Here is a 14,622-nt window from a genome sequence, read left to right as displayed (position 1 = left end):
CCAAGCAGAAAAAGGAGACCTGCGAAGGAGCACTAGCAAGAGACTCAGCCGCTCCGCAGCTTCTCGTAGACAACTGGCTTGGCCCAGCTTGCCCAAGATTCGGGGCCAAGACACAAGAGTGCTTGCAAGAACCACTTGCGTGTTGCTCTCCAAATCCAGCCACGTCACAGGTGGCTCCGCCTCAGGGCATGCCCGTGCAAAGGCGGCCGGCAGCTGGCGCCTGCTTTGCGCTTGGGAAGGGCAGGCCTGGGAGGTAGATGCATGGGAAGAAGAGCAAGGGGGCCTCTCTGCGGGCGCTGACGTCCACGAGCAGCGCCTTCCCTGGTGGGAAAGCCCAGTCTTTGGAACGTGCGGCGTGCAAAAGGACGGCTGCGCGGGCCGGAGAAACTGCAGCCCTCACAGGGCCCTCGCAGATGGCCAAGGCTTTGCAAGGGCGTGACTTTGAGGAGCGTGGCGAAGGAGGAGGGGCCAGGGGAGAAAGCCAGAGTGTGCCAGGGCATCCCCCGCAGGCCTCCCCGGGCAGGCGTGAGCACGGCCGCCCTGCTCCTTTCCTCGTTAGTATAGTGGCGAGTATCCCCGCCTGTCACGCGGGAGACCGGGGTTCGATTCCCCGACGGGGAGCTTTGCCCGCCCCCTTTTGCGCGGGCAGAAAGGACTCTCCCCTTGCCCGGCCCTCAGCCTCGGCACACCCGCGCAACCCGCCGCCCCTGACTAAGCGGTGTCCCCGAGTCTCGGCCGCAAGGCGACACTGTCGCCTCCGGAGCGACCTCGACCCTGCCCCCTCGCCCTCCGGAAAGCCTCTGGCGGCATCTTGGGCCGCCGGCTCCAGCTTCCACACCCGCCACTCGGGGGACGCTGTGCCCTTGCACAGGGGAGGAAGGCGACACTTAAGAGGAACTTCCCTGAAGCCATCCCATTCCGTACGCCGACGGCAAACTTCTGGACGCCGCCTTGCGGCCCAGGTGGACTAGGCTGCTTTCTTCCAAGGCTCTGGAACGCATCCTTTCTTAGCATGGGTCATCCATCCTGCCACGCTCACTTCATGGCGAAGATGCTCCTCAAGTGAGGAGCTGGCCTGAAGACAAACGGAGGCGCCCTCGGCAGCCTCTTGATACCCTTGCCTCTGGGCAGGGAATTCCATTCTTCTCCCTGTGTGGAAGCATGGCCCAGAGGGAGCCTGTCCCATGGCCGCCGCACCTCTCCAAGTCCCCTCTGAGGCGATTGCTTCTCTGCTGCCTTACAGGCTCACACGCAACTTCCTCACGTGTGCACTGGAGCCCCGCAAGCTTCTTGCTCTGTCGAGCACTGCTTCCTTTCCCGAGGAACCCTTGCACCAGAGGTTGCCACACCTCCTCCTCAGCTCTGCCACAAACTAAAACGGCCAGTGCAAGTACAGAGCCGATCCGGAGAACGCCAAGCAGAAAAAGGAGACCTGCGAAGGAGCACTAGCAAGAGACTCAGCCGCTCCGCAGCTTCTCGTAGACAACTGGCTTGGCCCAGCTTGCCCAAGATTCGGGGCCAAGACACAAGAGTGCTTGCAAGAACCACTTGCGTGTTGCTCTCCAAATCCAGCCACGTCACAGGTGGCTCCGCCTCAGGGCATGCCCGTGCAAAGGCGGCCGGCAGCTGGCGCCTGCTTTGCGCTTGGGAAGGGCAGGCCTGGGAGGTAGATGCATGGGAAGAAGAGCAAGGGGGCCTCTCTGCGGGCGCTGACGTCCACGAGCAGCGCCTTCCCTGGTGGGAAAGCCCAGTCTTTGGAACGTGCGGCGTGCAAAAGGACGGCTGCGCGGGCCGGAGAAACTGCAGCCCTCACAGGGCCCTCGCAGATGGCCAAGGCTTTGCAAGGGCGTGACTTTGAGGAGCGTGGCGAAGGAGGAGGGGCCAGGGGAGAAAGCCAGAGTGTGCCAGGGCATCCCCCGCAGGCCTCCCCGGGCAGGCGTGAGCACGGCCGCCCTGCTCCTTTCCTCGTTAGTATAGTGGCGAGTATCCCCGCCTGTCACGCGGGAGACCGGGGTTCGATTCCCCGACGGGGAGCTTTGCCCGCCCCCTTTTGCGCGGGCAGAAAGGACTCTCCCCTTGCCCGGCCCTCAGCCTCGGCACACCCGCGCAACCCGCCGCCCCTGACTAAGCGGTGTCCCCGAGTCTCGGCCGCAAGGCGACACTGTCGCCTCCGGAGCGACCTCGACCCTGCCCCCTCGCCCTCCGGAAAGCCTCTGGCGGCATCTTGGGCCGCCGGCTCCAGCTTCCACACCCGCCACTCGGGGGACGCTGTGCCCTTGCACAGGGGAGGAAGGCGACACTTAAGAGGAACTTCCCTGAAGCCATCCCATTCCGTACGCCGACGGCAAACTTCTGGACGCCGCCTTGCGGCCCAGGTGGACTAGGCTGCTTTCTTCCAAGGCTCTGGAACGCATCCTTTCTTAGCATGGGTCATCCATCCTGCCACGCTCACTTCATGGCGAAGATGCTCCTCAAGTGAGGAGCTGGCCTGAAGACAAACGGAGGCGCCCTCGGCAGCCTCTTGATACCCTTGCCTCTGGGCAGGGAATTCCATTCTTCTCCCTGTGTGGAAGCATGGCCCAGAGGGAGCCTGTCCCATGGCCGCCGCACCTCTCCAAGTCCCCTCTGAGGCGATTGCTTCTCTGCTGCCTTACAGGCTCACACGCAACTTCCTCACGTGTGCACTGGAGCCCCGCAAGCTTCTTGCTCTGTCGAGCACTGCTTCCTTTCCCGAGGAACCCTTGCACCAGAGGTTGCCACACCTCCTCCTCAGCTCTGCCACAAACTAAAACGGCCAGTGCAAGTACAGAGCCGATCCGGAGAACGCCAAGCAGAAAAAGGAGACCTGCGAAGGAGCACTAGCAAGAGACTCAGCCGCTCCGCAGCTTCTCGTAGACAACTGGCTTGGCCCAGCTTGCCCAAGATTCGGGGCCAAGACACAAGAGTGCTTGCAAGAACCACTTGCGTGTTGCTCTCCAAATCCAGCCACGTCACAGGTGGCTCCGCCTCAGGGCATGCCCGTGCAAAGGCGGCCGGCAGCTGGCGCCTGCTTTGCGCTTGGGAAGGGCAGGCCTGGGAGGTAGATGCATGGGAAGAAGAGCAAGGGGGCCTCTCTGCGGGCGCTGACGTCCACGAGCAGCGCCTTCCCTGGTGGGAAAGCCCAGTCTTTGGAACGTGCGGCGTGCAAAAGGACGGCTGCGCGGGCCGGAGAAACTGCAGCCCTCACAGGGCCCTCGCAGATGGCCAAGGCTTTGCAAGGGCGTGACTTTGAGGAGCGTGGCGAAGGAGGAGGGGCCAGGGGAGAAAGCCAGAGTGTGCCAGGGCATCCCCAGCAGGCCTCCCCGGGCAGGCGTGAGCACGGCCGCCCTGCTCCTTTCCTCGTTAGTATAGTGGCGAGTATCCCCGCCTGTCGCGCGGGAGACCGGGGTTCGATTCCCCGACGGGGAGCTTTGCCCGCCCCTTTTGCGCGGGCAGAAAGGACTCTCCCCTTGCCCGGCCCTCAGCCTCGGCACACCCGCGCAACCCGCCGCCCCTGACTAAGCGGTGTCCCCGAGTCTCGGCCGCAAGGCGACGCTGTCGCCTCCGGAGCGACCTCGACCCTGCCCCCTCGCCCTCCGGAAAGCCTCTGGCGGCATCTTTGGCCGCCGGCTCCAGCTTCCACACCCGCCACTCGGGAGACGCTGTGCCCTTGCACAGGGGAGGAAGGCGACACTTAAGAGGAACTTCCCTGAAGCCATCCCATTCCGTACGCCGACGGCAAACTTCTGGACGCCGCCTTGCGGCCCAGGTGGACTAGGCTGCTTTCTTCCAAGGCTCTGGAACGCATCCTTTCTTAGCATGGGTCATCCATCCTGCCACGCTCACTTCATGGCGAAGATGCTCCTCAAGTGAGGAGCTGGCCTGAAGACAAACGGAGGCGCCCTCGGCAGCCTCTTGATACCCTTGCCTCTGGGCAGGGAATTCCATTCTTCTCCCTGTGTGGAAGCATGGCCCAGAGGGAGCCTGTCCCATGGCCGCCGCACCTCTCCAAGTCCCCTCTGAGGCGATTGCTTCTCTGCTGCCTTACAGGCTCACACGCAACTTCCTCACGTGTGCACTGGAGCCCCGCAAGCTTCTTGCTCTGTCGAGCACTGCTTCCTTTCCCGAGGAACCCTTGCACCAGAGGTTGCCACACCTCCTCCTCAGCTCTGCCACAAACTAAAACGGCCAGTGCAAGTACAGAGCCGATCCGGAGAACGCCAAGCAGAAAAAGGAGACCTGCGAAGGAGCACTAGCAAGAGACTCAGCCGCTCCGCAGCTTCTCGTAGACAACTGGCTTGGCCCAGCTTGCCCAAGATTCGGGGCCAAGACACAAGAGTGCTTGCAAGAACCACTTGCGTGTTGCTCTCCAAATCCAGCCACGTCACAGGTGGCTCCGCCTCAGGGCATGCCCGTGCAAAGGCGGCCGGCAGCTGGCGCCTGCTTTGCGCTTGGGAAGGGCAGGCCTGGGAGGTAGATGCATGGGAAGAAGAGCAAGGGGGCCTCTCTGCGGGCGCTGACGTCCACGAGCAGCGCCTTCCCTGGTGGGAAAGCCCAGTCTTTGGAACGTGCGGCGTGCAAAAGGACGGCTGCGCGGGCCGGAGAAACTGCAGCCCTCACAGGGCCCTCGCAGATGGCCAAGGCTTTGCAAGGGCGTGACCTTGAGGAGCGTGGCGAAGGAGGAGGGGCCAGGGGAGAAAGCCAGAGTGTGCCAGGGCATCCCCAGCAGGCCTCCCCGGGCAGGCGTGAGCACGGCCGCCCTGCTCCTTTCCTCGTTAGTATAGTGGCGAGTATCCCCGCCTGTCGCGCGGGAGACCGGGGTTCGATTCCCCGACGGGGAGCTTTGCCCGCCCCTTTTGCGCGGGCAGAAAGGACTCTCCCCTTGCCCGGCCCTCAGCCTCGGCACACCCGCGCAACCCGCCGCCCCTGACTAAGCGGTGTCCCCGAGTCTCGGCCGCAAGGCGACGCTGTCGCCTCCGGAGCGACCTCGACCCTGCCCCCTCGCCCTCCGGAAAGCCTCTGGCGGCATCTTTGGCCTCCGGCTCCAGCTTCCACACCCGCCACTCGGGGGACGCTGTGCCCTTGCACAGGGGAGGAAGGCGACACTTAAGAGGAACTTCCCTGAAGCCATCCCATTCCGTACGCCGACGGCAAACTTCTGGACGCCGCCTTGCGGCCCAGGTGGACTAGGCTGCTTTCTTCCAAGGCTCTGGAACGCATCCTTTCTTAGCATGGGTCATCCATCCTGCCACGCTCACTTCATGGCGAAGATGCTCCTCAAGTGAGGAGCTGGCCTGAAGACAAACGGAGGCGCCCTCGGCAGCCTCTTGATACCCTTGCCTCTGGGCAGGGAATTCCATTCTTCTCCCTGTGTGGAAGCATGGCCCAGAGGGAGCCTGTCCCATGGCCGCCGCACCTCTCCAAGTCCCCTCTGAGGCGATTGCTTCTCTGCTGCCTTACAGGCTCACACGCAACTTCCTCACGTGTGCACTGGAGCCCCGCAAGCTTCTTGCTCTGTCGAGCACTGCTTCCTTTCCCGAGGAACCCTTGCACCAGAGGTTGCCACACCTCCTCCTCAGCTCTGCCACAAACTAAAACGGCCAGTGCAAGTACAGAGCCGATCCGGAGAACGCCAAGCAGAAAAAGGAGACCTGCGAAGGAGCACTAGCAAGAGACTCAGCCGCTCCGCAGCTTCTCGTAGACAACTGGCTTGGCCCAGCTTGCCCAAGATTCGGGGCCAAGACACAAGAGTGCTTGCAAGAACCACTTGCGTGTTGCTCTCCAAATCCAGCCACGTCACAGGTGGCTCCGCCTCAGGGCATGCCCGTGCAAAGGCGGCCGGCAGCTGGCGCCTGCTTTGCGCTTGGGAAGGGCAGGCCTGGGAGGTAGATGCATGGGAAGAAGAGCAAGGGGGCCTCTCTGCGGGCGCTGACGTCCACGAGCAGCGCCTTCCCTGGTGGGAAAGCCCAGTCTTTGGAACGTGCGGCGTGCAAAAGGACGGCTGCGCGGGCCGGAGAAACTGCAGCCCTCACAGGGCCCTCGCAGATGGCCAAGGCTTTGCAAGGGCGTGACTTTGAGGAGCGTGGCGAAGGAGGAGGGGCCAGGGGAGAAAGCCAGAGTGTGCCAGGGCATCCCCCGCAGGCCTCCCCGGGCAGGCGTGAGCACGGCCGCCCTGCTCCTTTCCTCGTTAGTATAGTGGCGAGTATCCCCGCCTGTCACGCGGGAGACCGGGGTTCGATTCCCCGACGGGGAGCTTTGCCCGCCCCCTTTTGCGCGGGCAGAAAGGACTCTCCCCTTGCCCGGCCCTCAGCCTCGGCACACCCGCGCAACCCGCCGCCCCTGACTAAGCGGTGTCCCCGAGTCTCGGCCGCAAGGCGACACTGTCGCCTCCGGAGCGACCTCGACCCTGCCCCCTCGCCCTCCGGAAAGCCTCTGGCGGCATCTTGGGCCGCCGGCTCCAGCTTCCACACCCGCCACTCGGGGGACGCTGTGCCCTTGCACAGGGGAGGAAGGCGACACTTAAGAGGAACTTCCCTGAAGCCATCCCATTCCGTACGCCGACGGCAAACTTCTGGACGCCGCCTTGCGGCCCAGGTGGACTAGGCTGCTTTCTTCCAAGGCTCTGGAACGCATCCTTTCTTAGCATGGGTCATCCATCCTGCCACGCTCACTTCATGGCGAAGATGCTCCTCAAGTGAGGAGCTGGCCTGAAGACAAACGGAGGCGCCCTCGGCAGCCTCTTGATACCCTTGCCTCTGGGCAGGGAATTCCATTCTTCTCCCTGTGTGGAAGCATGGCCCAGAGGGAGCCTGTCCCATGGCCGCCGCACCTCTCCAAGTCCCCTCTGAGGCGATTGCTTCTCTGCTGCCTTACAGGCTCACACGCAACTTCCTCACGTGTGCACTGGAGCCCCGCAAGCTTCTTGCTCTGTCGAGCACTGCTTCCTTTCCCGAGGAACCCTTGCACCAGAGGTTGCCACACCTCCTCCTCAGCTCTGCCACAAACTAAAACGGCCAGTGCAAGTACAGAGCCGATCCGGAGAACGCCAAGCAGAAAAAGGAGACCTGCGAAGGAGCACTAGCAAGAGACTCAGCCGCTCCGCAGCTTCTCGTAGACAACTGGCTTGGCCCAGCTTGCCCAAGATTCGGGGCCAAGACACAAGAGTGCTTGCAAGAACCACTTGCGTGTTGCTCTCCAAATCCAGCCACGTCACAGGTGGCTCCGCCTCAGGGCATGCCCGTGCAAAGGCGGCCGGCAGCTGGCGCCTGCTTTGCGCTTGGGAAGGGCAGGCCTGGGAGGTAGATGCATGGGAAGAAGAGCAAGGGGGCCTCTCTGCGGGCGCTGACGTCCACGAGCAGCGCCTTCCCTGGTGGGAAAGCCCAGTCTTTGGAACGTGCGGCGTGCAAAAGGACGGCTGCGCGGGCCGGAGAAACTGCAGCCCTCACAGGGCCCTCGCAGATGGCCAAGGCTTTGCAAGGGCGTGACTTTGAGGAGCGTGGCGAAGGAGGAGGGGCCAGGGGAGAAAGCCAGAGTGTGCCAGGGCATCCCCCGCAGGCCTCCCCGGGCAGGCGTGAGCACGGCCGCCCTGCTCCTTTCCTCGTTAGTATAGTGGCGAGTATCCCCGCCTGTCACGCGGGAGACCGGGGTTCGATTCCCCGACGGGGAGCTTTGCCCGCCCCCTTTTGCGCGGGCAGAAAGGACTCTCCCCTTGCCCGGCCCTCAGCCTCGGCACACCCGCGCAACCCGCCGCCCCTGACTAAGCGGTGTCCCCGAGTCTCGGCCGCAAGGCGACACTGTCGCCTCCGGAGCGACCTCGACCCTGCCCCCTCGCCCTCCGGAAAGCCTCTGGCGGCATCTTGGGCCGCCGGCTCCAGCTTCCACACCCGCCACTCGGGGGACGCTGTGCCCTTGCACAGGGGAGGAAGGCGACACTTAAGAGGAACTTCCCTGAAGCCATCCCATTCCGTACGCCGACGGCAAACTTCTGGACGCCGCCTTGCGGCCCAGGTGGACTAGGCTGCTTTCTTCCAAGGCTCTGGAACGCATCCTTTCTTAGCATGGGTCATCCATCCTGCCACGCTCACTTCATGGCGAAGATGCTCCTCAAGTGAGGAGCTGGCCTGAAGACAAACGGAGGCGCCCTCGGCAGCCTCTTGATACCCTTGCCTCTGGGCAGGGAATTCCATTCTTCTCCCTGTGTGGAAGCATGGCCCAGAGGGAGCCTGTCCCATGGCCGCCGCACCTCTCCAAGTCCCCTCTGAGGCGATTGCTTCTCTGCTGCCTTACAGGCTCACACGCAACTTCCTCACGTGTGCACTGGAGCCCCGCAAGCTTCTTGCTCTGTCGAGCACTGCTTCCTTTCCCGAGGAACCCTTGCACCAGAGGTTGCCACACCTCCTCCTCAGCTCTGCCACAAACTAAAACGGCCAGTGCAAGTACAGAGCCGATCCGGAGAACGCCAAGCAGAAAAAGGAGACCTGCGAAGGAGCACTAGCAAGAGACTCAGCCGCTCCGCAGCTTCTCGTAGACAACTGGCTTGGCCCAGCTTGCCCAAGATTCGGGGCCAAGACACAAGAGTGCTTGCAAGAACCACTTGCGTGTTGCTCTCCAAATCCAGCCACGTCACAGGTGGCTCCGCCTCAGGGCATGCCCGTGCAAAGGCGGCCGGCAGCTGGCGCCTGCTTTGCGCTTGGGAAGGGCAGGCCTGGGAGGTAGATGCATGGGAAGAAGAGCAAGGGGGCCTCTCTGCGGGCGCTGACGTCCACGAGCAGCGCCTTCCCTGGTGGGAAAGCCCAGTCTTTGGAACGTGCGGCGTGCAAAAGGACGGCTGCGCGGGCCGGAGAAACTGCAGCCCTCACAGGGCCCTCGCAGATGGCCAAGGCTTTGCAAGGGCGTGACTTTGAGGAGCGTGGCGAAGGAGGAGGGGCCAGGGGAGAAAGCCAGAGTGTGCCAGGGCATCCCCAGCAGGCCTCCCCGGGCAGGCGTGAGCACGGCCGCCCTGCTCCTTTCCTCGTTAGTATAGTGGCGAGTATCCCCGCCTGTCGCGCGGGAGACCGGGGTTCGATTCCCCGACGGGGAGCTTTGCCCGCCCCTTTTGCGCGGGCAGAAAGGACTCTCCCCTTGCCCGGCCCTCAGCCTCGGCACACCCGCGCAACCCGCCGCCCCTGACTAAGCGGTGTCCCCGAGTCTCGGCCGCAAGGCGACGCTGTCGCCTCCGGAGCGACCTCGACCCTGCCCCCTCGCCCTCCGGAAAGCCTCTGGCGGCATCTTTGGCCGCCGGCTCCAGCTTCCACACCCGCCACTCGGGAGACGCTGTGCCCTTGCACAGGGGAGGAAGGCGACACTTAAGAGGAACTTCCCTGAAGCCATCCCATTCCGTACGCCGACGGCAAACTTCTGGACGCCGCCTTGCGGCCCAGGTGGACTAGGCTGCTTTCTTCCAAGGCTCTGGAACGCATCCTTTCTTAGCATGGGTCATCCATCCTGCCACGCTCACTTCATGGCGAAGATGCTCCTCAAGTGAGGAGCTGGCCTGAAGACAAACGGAGGCGCCCTCGGCAGCCTCTTGATACCCTTGCCTCTGGGCAGGGAATTCCATTCTTCTCCCTGTGTGGAAGCATGGCCCAGAGGGAGCCTGTCCCATGGCCGCCGCACCTCTCCAAGTCCCCTCTGAGGCGATTGCTTCTCTGCTGCCTTACAGGCTCACACGCAACTTCCTCACGTGTGCACTGGAGCCCCGCAAGCTTCTTGCTCTGTCGAGCACTGCTTCCTTTCCCGAGGAACCCTTGCACCAGAGGTTGCCACACCTCCTCCTCAGCTCTGCCACAAACTAAAACGGCCAGTGCAAGTACAGAGCCGATCCGGAGAACGCCAAGCAGAAAAAGGAGACCTGCGAAGGAGCACTAGCAAGAGACTCAGCCGCTCCGCAGCTTCTCGTAGACAACTGGCTTGGCCCAGCTTGCCCAAGATTCGGGGCCAAGACACAAGAGTGCTTGCAAGAACCACTTGCGTGTTGCTCTCCAAATCCAGCCACGTCACAGGTGGCTCCGCCTCAGGGCATGCCCGTGCAAAGGCGGCCGGCAGCTGGCGCCTGCTTTGCGCTTGGGAAGGGCAGGCCTGGGAGGTAGATGCATGGGAAGAAGAGCAAGGGGGCCTCTCTGCGGGCGCTGACGTCCACGAGCAGCGCCTTCCCTGGTGGGAAAGCCCAGTCTTTGGAACGTGCGGCGTGCAAAAGGACGGCTGCGCGGGCCGGAGAAACTGCAGCCCTCACAGGGCCCTCGCAGATGGCCAAGGCTTTGCAAGGGCGTGACCTTGAGGAGCGTGGCGAAGGAGGAGGGGCCAGGGGAGAAAGCCAGAGTGTGCCAGGGCATCCCCAGCAGGCCTCCCCGGGCAGGCGTGAGCACGGCCGCCCTGCTCCTTTCCTCGTTAGTATAGTGGCGAGTATCCCCGCCTGTCGCGCGGGAGACCGGGGTTCGATTCCCCGACGGGGAGCTTTGCCCGCCCCTTTTGCGCGGGCAGAAAGGACTCTCCCCTTGCCCGGCCCTCAGCCTCGGCACACCCGCGCAACCCGCCGCCCCTGACTAAGCGGTGTCCCCGAGTCTCGGCCGCAAGGCGACGCTGTCGCCTCCGGAGCGACCTCGACCCTGCCCCCTCGCCCTCCGGAAAGCCTCTGGCGGCATCTTTGGCCTCCGGCTCCAGCTTCCACACCTGCCACTCGGGGGACGCTGTGCCCTTGCACAGGGGAGGAAGGCGACACTTAAGAGGAACTTCCCTGAAGCCATCCCATTCCGTACGCCGACGGCAAACTTCTGGACGCCGCCTTGCGGCCCAGGTGGACTAGGCTGCTTTCTTCCAAGGCTCTGGAACGCATCCTTTCTTAGCATGGGTCATCCATCCTGCCACGCTCACTTCATGGCGAAGATGCTCCTCAAGTGAGGAGCTGGCCTGAAGACAAACGGAGGCGCCCTCGGCAGCCTCTTGATACCCTTGCCTCTGGGCAGGGAATTCCATTCTTCTCCCTGTGTGGAAGCATGGCCCAGAGGGAGCCTGTCCCATGGCCGCCGCACCTCTCCAAGTCCCCTCTGAGGCGATTGCTTCTCTGCTGCCTTACAGGCTCACACGCAACTTCCTCACGTGTGCACTGGAGCCCCGCAAGCTTCTTGCTCTGTCGAGCACTGCTTCCTTTCCCGAGGAACCCTTGCACCAGAGGTTGCCACACCTCCTCCTCAGCTCTGCCACAAACTAAAACGGCCAGTGCAAGTACAGAGCCGATCCGGAGAACGCCAAGCAGAAAAAGGAGACCTGCGAAGGAGCACTAGCAAGAGACTCAGCCGCTCCGCAGCTTCTCGTAGACAACTGGCTTGGCCCAGCTTGCCCAAGATTCGGGGCCAAGACACAAGAGTGCTTGCAAGAACCACTTGCGTGTTGCTCTCCAAATCCAGCCACGTCACAGGTGGCTCCGCCTCAGGGCATGCCCGTGCAAAGGCGGCCGGCAGCTGGCGCCTGCTTTGCGCTTGGGAAGGGCAGGCCTGGGAGGTAGATGCATGGGAAGAAGAGCAAGGGGGCCTCTCTGCGGGCGCTGACGTCCACGAGCAGCGCCTTCCCTGGTGGGAAAGCCCAGTCTTTGGAACGTGCGGCGTGCAAAAGGACGGCTGCGCGGGCCGGAGAAACTGCAGCCCTCACAGGGCCCTCGCAGATGGCCAAGGCTTTGCAAGGGCGTGACTTTGAGGAGCGTGGCGAAGGAGGAGGGGCCAGGGGAGAAAGCCAGAGTGTGCCAGGGCATCCCCCGCAGGCCTCCCCGGGCAGGCGTGAGCACGGCCGCCCTGCTCCTTTCCTCGTTAGTATAGTGGCGAGTATCCCCGCCTGTCACGCGGGAGACCGGGGTTCGATTCCCCGACGGGGAGCTTTGCCCGCCCCCTTTTGCGCGGGCAGAAAGGACTCTCCCCTTGCCCGGCCCTCAGCCTCGGCACACCCGCGCAACCCGCCGCCCCTGACTAAGCGGTGTCCCCGAGTCTCGGCCGCAAGGCGACACTGTCGCCTCCGGAGCGACCTCGACCCTGCCCCCTCGCCCTCCGGAAAGCCTCTGGCGGCATCTTGGGCCGCCGGCTCCAGCTTCCACACCCGCCACTCGGGGGACGCTGTGCCCTTGCACAGGGGAGGAAGGCGACACTTAAGAGGAACTTCCCTGAAGCCATCCCATTCCGTACGCCGACGGCAAACTTCTGGACGCCGCCTTGCGGCCCAGGTGGACTAGGCTGCTTTCTTCCAAGGCTCTGGAACGCATCCTTTCTTAGCATGGGTCATCCATCCTGCCACGCTCACTTCATGGCGAAGATGCTCCTCAAGTGAGGAGCTGGCCTGAAGACAAACGGAGGCGCCCTCGGCAGCCTCTTGATACCCTTGCCTCTGGGCAGGGAATTCCATTCTTCTCCCTGTGTGGAAGCATGGCCCAGAGGGAGCCTGTCCCATGGCCGCCGCACCTCTCCAAGTCCCCTCTGAGGCGATTGCTTCTCTGCTGCCTTACAGGCTCACACGCAACTTCCTCACGTGTGCACTGGAGCCCCGCAAGCTTCTTGCTCTGTCGAGCACTGCTTCCTTTCCCGAGGAACCCTTGCACCAGAGGTTGCCACACCTCCTCCTCAGCTCTGCCACAAACTAAAACGGCCAGTGCAAGTACAGAGCCGATCCGGAGAACGCCAAGCAGAAAAAGGAGACCTGCGAAGGAGCACTAGCAAGAGACTCAGCCGCTCCGCAGCTTCTCGTAGACAACTGGCTTGGCCCAGCTTGCCCAAGATTCGGGGCCAAGACACAAGAGTGCTTGCAAGAACCACTTGCGTGTTGCTCTCCAAATCCAGCCACGTCACAGGTGGCTCCGCCTCAGGGCATGCCCGTGCAAAGGCGGCCGGCAGCTGGCGCCTGCTTTGCGCTTGGGAAGGGCAGGCCTGGGAGGTAGATGCATGGGAAGAAGAGCAAGGGGGCCTCTCTGCGGGCGCTGACGTCCACGAGCAGCGCCTTCCCTGGTGGGAAAGCCCAGTCTTTGGAACGTGCGGCGTGCAAAAGGACGGCTGCGCGGGCCGGAGAAACTGCAGCCCTCACAGGGCCCTCGCAGATGGCCAAGGCTTTGCAAGGGCGTGACTTTGAGGAGCGTGGCGAAGGAGGAGGGGCCAGGGGAGAAAGCCAGAGTGTGCCAGGGCATCCCCAGCAGGCCTCCCCGGGCAGGCGTGAGCACGGCCGCCCTGCTCCTTTCCTCGTTAGTATAGTGGCGAGTATCCCCGCCTGTCGCGCGGGAGACCGGGGTTCGATTCCCCGACGGGGAGCTTTGCCCGCCCCTTTTGCGCGGGCAGAAAGGACTCTCCCCTTGCCCGGCCCTCAGCCTCGGCACACCCGCGCAACCCGCCGCCCCTGACTAAGCGGTGTCCCCGAGTCTCGGCCGCAAGGCGACGCTGTCGCCTCCGGAGCGACCTCGACCCTGCCCCCTCGCCCTCCGGAAAGCCTCTGGCGGCATCTTTGGCCGCCGGCTCCAGCTTCCACACCCGCCACTCGGGAGACGCTGTGCCCTTGCACAGGGGAGGAAGGCGACACTTAAGAGGAACTTCCCTGAAGCCATCCCATTCCGTACGCCGACGGCAAACTTCTGGACGCCGCCTTGCGGCCCAGGTGGACTAGGCTGCTTTCTTCCAAGGCTCTGGAACGCATCCTTTCTTAGCATGGGTCATCCATCCTGCCACGCTCACTTCATGGCGAAGATGCTCCTCAAGTGAGGAGCTGGCCTGAAGACAAACGGAGGCGCCCTCGGCAGCCTCTTGATACCCTTGCCTCTGGGCAGGGAATTCCATTCTTCTCCCTGTGTGGAAGCATGGCCCAGAGGGAGCCTGTCCCATGGCCGCCGCACCTCTCCAAGTCCCCTCTGAGGCGATTGCTTCTCTGCTGCCTTACAGGCTCACACGCAACTTCCTCACGTGTGCACTGGAGCCCCGCAAGCTTCTTGCTCTGTCGAGCACTGCTTCCTTTCCCGAGGAACCCTTGCACCAGAGGTTGCCACACCTCCTCCTCAGCTCTGCCACAAACTAAAACGGCCAGTGCAAGTACAGAGCCGATCCGGAGAACGCCAAGCAGAAAAAGGAGACCTGCGAAGGAGCACTAGCAAGAGACTCAGCCGCTCCGCAGCTTCTCGTAGACAACTGGCTTGGCCCAGCTTGCCCAAGATTCGGGGCCAAGACACAAGAGTGCTTGCAAGAACCACTTGCGTGTTGCTCTCCAAATCCAGCCACGTCACAGGTGGCTCCGCCTCAGGGCATGCCCGTGCAAAGGCGGCCGGCAGCTGGCGCCTGCTTTGCGCTTGGGAAGGGCAGGCCTGGGAGGTAGATGCATGGGAAGAAGAGCAAGGGGGCCTCTCTGCGGGCGCTGACGTCCACGAGCAGCGCCTTCCCTGGTGGGAAAGCCCAGTCTTTGGAACGTGCGGCGTGCAAAAGGACGGCTGCGCGGGCCGGAGAAACTGCAGCCCTCACAGGGCCCTCGCAGATGGCCAAGGCTTTGCAAGGGCGTGACCTTGAGGAGCGTGGCGAAGGAGGAGGGGCCAGGGGAGAAAGCCAGAGTGTGCCAGGG

General features: G+C 63.4%; 10 non-coding genes across 10 annotated transcripts; all 10 read left to right on the top strand.

Moving 5' to 3' along the window:
* The first annotated feature begins 549 nt into the window (after positions 1-549).
* Positions 550-621, top strand: TRNAD-GUC (transfer RNA aspartic acid (anticodon GUC)). The gene has a single exon. It is a non-coding gene; the product is annotated as a tRNA-Asp (tRNA).
* Positions 622-1,962: 1,341 nt separating this feature from the next.
* Positions 1,963-2,034, top strand: TRNAD-GUC (transfer RNA aspartic acid (anticodon GUC)). Its single transcript has one exon. It is a non-coding gene; the product is annotated as a tRNA-Asp (tRNA).
* Positions 2,035-3,375: 1,341 nt separating this feature from the next.
* On the top strand, positions 3,376-3,447 carry TRNAD-GUC (transfer RNA aspartic acid (anticodon GUC)). The gene has a single exon. It is a non-coding gene; the product is annotated as a tRNA-Asp (tRNA).
* Positions 3,448-4,787: 1,340 nt separating this feature from the next.
* On the top strand, positions 4,788-4,859 carry TRNAD-GUC (transfer RNA aspartic acid (anticodon GUC)). The gene has a single exon. It is a non-coding gene; the product is annotated as a tRNA-Asp (tRNA).
* Positions 4,860-6,199: 1,340 nt separating this feature from the next.
* On the top strand, positions 6,200-6,271 carry TRNAD-GUC (transfer RNA aspartic acid (anticodon GUC)). The gene has a single exon. It is a non-coding gene; the product is annotated as a tRNA-Asp (tRNA).
* A 1,341-nt stretch (positions 6,272-7,612) lies between these two features.
* TRNAD-GUC (transfer RNA aspartic acid (anticodon GUC)) lies at positions 7,613-7,684 on the top strand. The gene has a single exon. It is a non-coding gene; the product is annotated as a tRNA-Asp (tRNA).
* Positions 7,685-9,025: 1,341 nt separating this feature from the next.
* On the top strand, positions 9,026-9,097 carry TRNAD-GUC (transfer RNA aspartic acid (anticodon GUC)). The gene has a single exon. It is a non-coding gene; the product is annotated as a tRNA-Asp (tRNA).
* Positions 9,098-10,437: 1,340 nt separating this feature from the next.
* On the top strand, positions 10,438-10,509 carry TRNAD-GUC (transfer RNA aspartic acid (anticodon GUC)). The gene has a single exon. It is a non-coding gene; the product is annotated as a tRNA-Asp (tRNA).
* A 1,340-nt stretch (positions 10,510-11,849) lies between these two features.
* TRNAD-GUC (transfer RNA aspartic acid (anticodon GUC)) lies at positions 11,850-11,921 on the top strand. Its single transcript has one exon. It is a non-coding gene; the product is annotated as a tRNA-Asp (tRNA).
* Positions 11,922-13,262: 1,341 nt separating this feature from the next.
* Positions 13,263-13,334, top strand: TRNAD-GUC (transfer RNA aspartic acid (anticodon GUC)). Its single transcript has one exon. It is a non-coding gene; the product is annotated as a tRNA-Asp (tRNA).
* Positions 13,335-14,622: the final 1,288 nt, after the last annotated feature.

This window comes from Carettochelys insculpta, chromosome 1 (assembly GCF_033958435.1).
Source record: "Carettochelys insculpta isolate YL-2023 chromosome 1, ASM3395843v1, whole genome shotgun sequence".
Classification (NCBI taxonomy): Eukaryota; Metazoa; Chordata; order Testudines; family Carettochelyidae; genus Carettochelys; species Carettochelys insculpta.
The sequence above is the reverse complement of the archived record's forward strand: the minus strand, read 5'-3'. Positions and strand labels throughout refer to the sequence as shown.